The sequence below is a fragment of the Lycium barbarum genome, chromosome 6 (genome assembly GCF_019175385.1).
Source record: "Lycium barbarum isolate Lr01 chromosome 6, ASM1917538v2, whole genome shotgun sequence".
NCBI classification, from domain to species: domain Eukaryota; kingdom Viridiplantae; phylum Streptophyta; class Magnoliopsida; order Solanales; family Solanaceae; genus Lycium; species Lycium barbarum.
Genome location: NC_083342.1, coordinates 5839704 through 5848348, shown reverse-complemented (window position 1 = coordinate 5848348; position 8645 = coordinate 5839704). Strand labels below are relative to the sequence as shown.

At 42.3% G+C, this 8645-nt stretch overlaps 1 non-coding gene across 1 annotated transcript; it reads right to left on the bottom strand.

Annotated features, from left to right (window-relative positions):
• Nucleotides 1–1852: 1852 nt before the first annotated feature.
• On the bottom strand, nucleotides 1853–1959 carry LOC132600939 (small nucleolar RNA R71). Its single transcript, XR_009567394.1, has one exon. It is a non-coding gene; the product is annotated as a small nucleolar RNA R71 (small nucleolar RNA).
• Nucleotides 1960–8645: the final 6686 nt, after the last annotated feature.

Genomic DNA, 8645 nt, shown 5'->3' with positions numbered 1-8645 from the left:
ACAGGGCCTGAATTTCCAGAAAGTTTTCATTGAAACCATCAGTGTTACGGTGGAGTGTTACGGTCCGTAACTCATGTTACGGTCCGTAACATGTCACCGTAACATGAGCTAAATTTCCAGAGAGTTTCAATAAAACCTTCAGTGTTACGGTTTAGTGTTACGGTCCGTAACGCATGTTACGGTCCGTAACCCTTCACCGTAACATCATCCAAAATTCCAGAAAGTTGCCAAGTAATTGTCACCACTTACGCTTCAGAAGGACGGACCGTAACACAGGGTACGGTCCGTCGCATGGTGGCCGTAACGTCAAAGTGGTCAAATGACGAAATGAAGGACGGACCGTAACCTGAGTTACGGTCCGTAACAATGCGGCGTAAGGGCATTTTTGTCCAGAAACTTGGCGCGATTTTTGGCTCTATAAATACATAATGTAGGGTTTTAATTCAACATTCAGATTTTATTTTAGAGGCATAAACCCTAGGTTTTTAATCTTGAAGTGGTTGGAGCATTTAAGGCAACAACTTCACTCTCATTCCATCTTGTATTAGTATTGTAAGTGTATTATGTTAATCTTTAAGCTTTTTCTATCAAGAAACATTATGAGTAGCTAATTTCAATTCTAAGGTTGTGAATCCCATGATGGGTATTATGTGAATGGGTTTCTATTATTGATATATGCATAATGGTTGTTGTTATTTATTCTATCTTTGAGTTGTAACGTTGGGTAATGATTGCAAGCATTAGCCGAAGCCATTATATTGACTTTTCTTGGGAAAGAGAGTCAATATTGGTAAGATTGAATAACAATGACTCGAGGCGTTAACCCTCGTTTAATAGACTAACTTAGGAATAAGAATAAGTCTAAATTGGCATCATTGGTCGCTCTTCGATTGTAACTCTTTTATATTCGGAAGAATCATAAAGAGGAAATACTGCTTAACTGTTGGGAAACATTAAGAAGTCTTTAAGAGACCAAGTGCATATTCATAGAACAACCATTAGAAGTATATCACTTTGAAACCTGAAGCATAATATCTAATCAAATTGGGGAACACAACCTTAGTCTCTCTCTCTCACATTAATTACATTTTAAGTCAAAGTATTAAATTACATTATTCAACAATCAATTCAAACTATCCGGAATAGGATTAAAGCATCTAAAGACCGGTATCGCATACGATTAGTATTTTCTCTCCATATTCCTTGTGGGATTCGACCCCAACCTTGTTGGGTTACTATATTTGACAACGTCCGCTTTACGCCATTAATAGGTGTAATTTAAGCGTATCAAATTTTGGCGCCGTTGCCGGGGAATACGGTTCAGAAATTACTAATTGTTGTGTACTATTCTTTAAAACTTTTTCTATTCCATCACACTTCGTTTGCTGTTTTAGTGAACCAGGTGAACATGGCTGGAAGACCCCATCGCAATCAAGGGAACCAAGGGGGGATCCAAGTGAACCATCCTGCACCAGAAGAAGAGGAGGATGAGAATGTATTTGCAGAATTCATCGACGAAGCTGATTATGCTTCTGCTGTAGTTTCCCCGAGAACAGGAAATGCTAATTTCAAAATTGATAGTTCTATCTATCAGCTATTGAAACTTGAAGGCTATTTCCGAAATTCTTCGGAGGACTGTCCACTTCGACACCTAAAGAATTTCGTGCATGTATGTTCCCAACAATCTCAAGGTGTTGTTCCTGCTGATGCACTGCGACTGCGGGTTTTCAAATATTCATTAGCTGGCCAAGCTAGGGAATGGTATGAAAAGCTCCCGAGCAATACTATTCATACCTGGAATGAGCTGGCCAATATCTTTCTAAAAAAATGGTTCCCACCCAGCAAAAAGGCTGAGCTTCGGGATAAGATTTTTGGGTTTAAACAACTTCCAGGGGAACAACTATATGCTGCATGGGAGAGGTTCAAATATTATCTAGCTCAATCTCCGAATCATGGATTTCCAGATGCAATTCTCACAGAGAAGTTCTACAAGGGGCTAGATACAATGAATCAAATAGCTGTCAACACTGCAGCTGGGGGATGCTTTATGGACAAAACCTTTGTCAACATCACCCGGTTGCTCGACAAGCTTACTACCCATAATCAAGCCTGGCATTCGACTGATAGCGAATTCCTATCATATGGTAGTCCCTCTGTGGCCGCGGTGGCCAACGAAAATCATGAGCGAGATCATGCGTTCACTCAACTGCAAACCACCGTGGATTTATTATCCAAAAGGCTTATGGAGAAAGAGGCCAAATGTGTAAATGTTATCGATGAGATGCCACCTCATGCTCCCGGAATGTATCAAGTTTCTGACGAAACTTATCTTGAGGGGCAGCCACAATATGAGGATGTGAATTATGTCAATAACTCGCAAGGGGGTTATCAACGGTAAAACTACCAAGGTTCCGGTAATCACCCATGGCAAAGGCCTCAACAAAATTACCAAGGACAGAATTATGGAAGAACTGATCAGGGTAATCCCAATCAAGGGAATTACAATAACAATAATTATGGCAACAAGAGCTCTAACCCCTACATTCCACCTAGGGGGCAAGCATCCAATTCCCAGCCATGGAAAGATAATTCAGCTACTAACTCTGCTGGTAACACGTCTAATGATTCTGCAGAACTGAAGAGTATGATGCAGAAAATGCTGATGAATCAAGACAGAACAGAGAGCACAATCAAGGGAATGTCCCAGGTCCAACTATCGCATTCAGCTTCCATTCAGAAGCTTGAAGCGCAATTCAGAGACCTTTCCCGAGAAGTGCATACTCCTCAACGGGGACAATTACCGAGTGATACAGTTCCTAATCCAAAAGGTAGTGGAGTGAACTCTGTGGAGAATGTACTTGCCATTAGCACCAGAAGTGGAAAAATACTTCAGGGTGACAATAAAAAGCCAATTGATCAGGAACCAATTGTTGAAAAAGAAGCGCAGCCTAATGTATTGGATGATATTGTCGAGGAAGAAGCAGGGGAGGAAGTCCCCATTGTAGTTGAAGAAGAGCTGAATCTTAATAAACCAAAGGAACCGGTGGAAAACCAGGAAAAGGGGAAGGCAAAACTTTCCGGTGCTCTTCGCCCTTTGAGCCAATTGTTCAAATCTTCACCACCTTTTCCTCAAAGGCTGGTGAGAAAAACAGAAGATGAGAAGTGCTTGCGATTTTATGATCAACTCAAGCAGTTAACGATGAATTTTCCGTTCATGGATGCTGTCCAAGAAATGCCTGGCTTTGCTAAGTATTTGAAGGACCTTTTAACAAAGAAGAAAAAAACATTGAAACATGACACTGTGGGCATCACTCACCGCGTTAGTGCCATTCTTTCCAAGACCACAGTGCAAAAGAGGGAAGATCCTGGAGCATTCACAATTCCATGCACCATAGGGCAGCAAAATTTTGCTAGGGCTTTATGTGATAACGGGGCTAGCATAAATCTTATGCCCCTGGAAATTTTTATGAGATCAGGGTTAGCGATGCCGAGGCCAACTACCATGAGATTGCAGATGGCTGACAGATCGATAAAAAGGCCAGTGGGGGTAGTTGATGATGTACTGGTTCAAATCGGGAAATTCCTTCTGCCGGCAGATTTCGTGATTCTTGATTGTGCTATTGATCAAGAAATTCCTATTATTCTGGGAAGACCTTTCCTTGCCACGGGGAGAGCTCTTATGGATTCCGAGAAGCACGAAATAAAGTTCCGGGTGAACGATGAGGAGGTGACTTTCCACGCAAGCAGAGGTATGAAATTACCTAGTCCTTATCAAAGTATTTCAGTCATAAATTTTGTTGATGAGGTGGATGATGCTGTGGAATTCAAAATGGAGGAAGAATGTTTGAGTGAAGCACTATCGGCCATCTTGGTAAATTTTGATGCTGAACAAATGGAGGAATATACTGAGACAATAAATGCACTCATCGGTCTGGGGTCTTACTCTTATGAGCCCAAGAAACAATCTCTTGATCTAGAGAAGCGAACAACTCCTCCAGCAAAACCCTCAATTATTGAGCCACCGAAGTTCGATCTCAAGCAACTTCCAGCTCATCTTAAATATGTGTTTCTTGAAACGAATGCCTCCCTCCCAGTTATTGTGTCATCACTTCTGAATGAGGGCCAAATCCAAAGACTCATCGAAGTATTGAGAAAGCATTTAAGAGCTTTGGGATGGACTATTGCAGACATCCGGGGGATTCCCGCCGGAATTTGTGAGCACCGAATACAGTTGGAGGAGGAAAGTTCGCCGAGTGTTGAGCATCAGCGAAGATTAAATCCACCGATGCAAGAGGTGGTGAAGAAGGAAATAATTAAGTGGTTAGATGCTGGGGTGGTTTACCCGATAGCCAACAGTCCATGGGTAAGCCCAGTTCAGTGTGTGCCAAAGAAAGGGGGCATCACTGTTGTTCCTAACTCTAAAAATAAGTTGATTCCGACAAGGACTGTCACCGGTTGGAGAGTGTGTATGGACTATCGGAAGCTGAATACCGCATCTTGCAAGGACCACTTCCCAATGCCTTTTATTGATCAAATGCTTGATCGGCTAGCCGGAAGATCTTATTACTGTTTCTTGGATGGGTACTCAGGATACAACCAGATCAACATTGCGTTGGAAGACCAAGAAAAGACTACTTTCACTTGTCCCTATGGGACATTCGCTTTCAGCCGGATGCCATTTGGTCTTTGCAATGCACCAGCTACCTTCCAAAGATGCATGATGTCCATATTCTCTGATATGGTTGAAAACTTTCTTAAAGTTTTCATGGATGATTTCTCTGTGGTGGGAGATTCATTCGATGAATGTTTGGGTCATCTTGATCGGGTGCTGCAACGGTGTGAGGAAACCAACCTCGTGCTCAACTGGGAGAAGTGTCATTTTATGGTCAAGGAGGGCATTGTCCTTGGCCATAAGATTTCAGAAAAAGGGATTGAGGTTGATCAAGCTAAAATCAATGTGATTTCACAACTCCCTCCGCCCGTTTCAGTAAAAGGAGTTCGGAGTTTCTTGGGGCAGGCCGGATTCTATAGAAGGTTTATCAAAGACTTCTCAAAAATTTCAAATCCCATGTGCAAACTCTTAGAAAAAGAATCCAAATTCAATTTTGATGAAAAGTGCATCAAGGCGTTTGACGAGTTGAAGCTGAAATTAACCTCCGCACCGATTGTGGTGTCCCCAGATTGGTCACTTCCCTTTGAATTAATGTGTGACGCCAGTGGTCTTGCAATTGGTGCTGTGCTTGGTCAGCGGTTAAACAAAATCCTACACCCAATTTATTATGCCAGCAAAACATTGAATGGAGCCCAGCTGAACTATACAGTAACGGAGCAAGAATTACTTGCTATTGTTTATGCTTTTGAAAAGTTCCGGGCTTATTTGTTGGGTGCCAAGGTAGTGGTTCACACTGACCATGCTGCATTGCGCTATTTGATGGCGAAAAAGGATGCTAAGCCTCGGTTGATAAGATGGGTGTTGTTGCTACAAGAATTTGACTTTGAAGTCAGAGACCGAAAAGGGTCAGAAAATCAAGTAGCTGACCATCTTTCCAGACTGGAAGCACCAGGGAGACCGAGTGATGTGCTAGATATTGATGACACTTTCCCGGATGAAAGAGTTTTGGTCATTGCCAATGATGTGGCACCATGGTATGCCGATATTGCCAATTATTTGGTAACTGGCATCGTTCCTGAAGAGTTGAAGACATATCAAAAGAAGAAGTTCTTGAGAGACTGCCGACAGTATTGTTGGGATGAGCCTTACTTATTCAGAACGTGTGCTGACAATATGATCCGGAGATGTGTGGCGGAATCTGAGGTGATGGACATTTTGAAAGCTTGCCATGATTCTCCAGTTGGTGGACATCACAGTGGAAATCGAACAGCAGCCAAGGTGCTAGAGTGTGGCTACTACTGGCCAGCCATTTATCGTGATGCAAATATGTTGGCACGCTCTTGTGATAAATGCCAACGCCAGGGCACAATAGGTCGGAGGCATGAAACTCCGATGAACTTTGTTCTTGAGGTGGAGCTATATGATGTATGGGGAATTGCTTTTATGGGGCCCTTCGTGAGCTCCTACGACCTGAAATACATTCTTGTCGCAGTGGATTATGTCTCCAAATGGGTGGAGGCGGTGGCCTTGCCTAACAATGATGGTAGGAGAGTCAATGCGTTTCTCAAAAAGAACATCTTTACTAGATTTGGCACTCCTAGAGCTATTATTAGCGATGGTGGATCTCATTTCTGCAATAAACCATTTGTTGATCTTCTTGAAAAATATGGCGTGCATCACAGGGTTGCCACTCCATATCATCCTCAGACGAGTGGTCAGGTTGAGGTCTCAAACAGAGAAATAAAAAGCATCTTGGCAAAGACGGTCAATGTGAATCGCACTGACTGGTCTAAAAAGTTGGATGATGCTTTATGGGCATATCGCACGGCATTCAAAACGCCTATAGGGACTTCACCGTATAAGTTGGTATTTGGGAAAGCATGTCATTTGCCTATTGAGCTTGAGCATAAAGCCCTTTGGGCATTGAAAAAGCTGAATATGGATTGGCATGAAGCAACCAAGCTGCGGTTGTTTCAAATCAACGAGATGGATGAATTTAGGAACAATGCCTATGAAAGTGCAACACTGTACAAGGAAAAGATGAAATACTATCATGACTTGAAGATCCTAAAAAGGGATTTTTAGCCAAAAGACTTGGTCTTGTTATACAATTCACGCCTGAAGTTCTTCCCAGGCAAGTTAAAGTCCCGTTGGTCTGGCCCTTTTGAAATTGTGAGTGTATCCCCAAATGGAAGCGTCATTGAGGTGAAATCCGAGGATGGCACTCGGACGTTTAAGGTGAATGCACAAAGAGTGAAGCATTACCATTGGTGTATTGATGATGGTAAGGTCGTGGATAGGTATCGTTTGAAATATGGCTCCTGAACTCGAAAATGAGGTACCACGTCGAGCTGTGACGTTAAACCAAGCGCTGTGTGGGAGGCAACCCACATTTACCGCTTTGTAAGTAGTTCAAAGTTTGTATTGTCCTTGTATTCTTTTGTGTTGTTGATGTGCTAATGTGATGGGATTTTGAGAACTGAAGGGACGAAATAACTGCTGAATGATTCAAGGCGAGACGCTCCATGTTACGGCCCGTAACTCATGTTACGGTCCGTATCATGAAGCGTAACAGGCAAAAAGAAAAAAAGAAAAAAATCACTGAAGGGTGAGGAAGAGTGTTACGGTACAAGTTACGGTCCGTCGTACGTATTACGGACCGTAAGCCTGGGTCGTAACGTTGATACAAAATCTGGGCTTCACTGGAAATTTTCAACATGTTACGCCAGGTGATACGGACCGTAACACGAGTTACGGTCCGTCGATTGGACTGCCAGGTCATTAATGAATAAGTGAAACGGGGTCGTTTGATGGACCGTAACACAAGATACGGTCCGTATTTCAGGATACGGTCCGTAACAGGTAACGTAATTGTCGGAAATGTTTAAATACATTACCGACGGTTCCCATTTCAAATTAAAAGGATTCTTAAAACGTTTTTCAACTCCTTCTCCCTCATAAATCCTCTCTTCTCTTCTTCACATCCTCCTCTCTTCATCTTCCATTCTCCCCCATATTTCTCTAAAAATCTCTTTACTATCTTCTAATCACAATCCATGTTGTAAGTTTGAGTTTCATCCTTACAATCGCCAACGATCAGGTATTACATGTCTTTGCTCTTTTCTTTTAGCTATCAATGCGAGTTCTATGATGCTCATGAGTAATTTCGTATAATATGCGTTAAAATTCGTGATTTGGGCTGTGTTGGTTGAGTTTGAATTTCAATTGATAAGTTATGGGGGATTTGACAATGGTTGAGGGTTGGGATTGGTATTGGTGTTGTTTAAAAGATTCTTGGGCACGAGCAATTGCTTCCCACTGAATTGGAGGGCAAATCCGGTTAAAGGTTTCATTTTTGAAATTACTAAATCGGTTTGCCACCCAACTGTTCGATAAAAGTCCCCAATAAAAACTTTAATAAAACCGGGTGAAGTCTGAGTAACCCGAGGCATGTGAGGGGATATAATATTATTTTACAACATACCCATGGGACATTAAGTCCAAAATCTTGGCCTCGTGCTTAAAACGAGAAAATTTGGCCAAGTCATTTGTTTGCTAATCCGTTACCCGTCATTATGTGTTACGGACCGTAACGTACGTTACGGACCGTAACATCGCAACGTAACACCGATAATTTCCATGAAAACTTTCTGGAAATTTGGCTGATGTTACGGTGGGATGTTACGGCCCGTATTCTATGTTACGGACCGTAACATCGATGGATTCCATGAAAACCTTCTGGAATTTTGACAGACGTTACGGTGAGGTGTTACGGACCGTAACACGAGTGACGGACCGTAACATCATACCGTAACACCTCTCAAATTTCCAGTAACTTTTCTGAAAATTTTGATCATGTTACGGTGAGATGTTACGGACCGTCGACTGTGTTACGGTCCCTTTGCTTAATTGAACCATTTCAGTTACGGATGAAGATACGGCCCGTAACACCATCGACGGTCCGTCGACTGTGTTACGGTACCTGACCTAATTAAAGTCTTTGGCTTAAATTCATAAGGTGTAAAATTTTTAC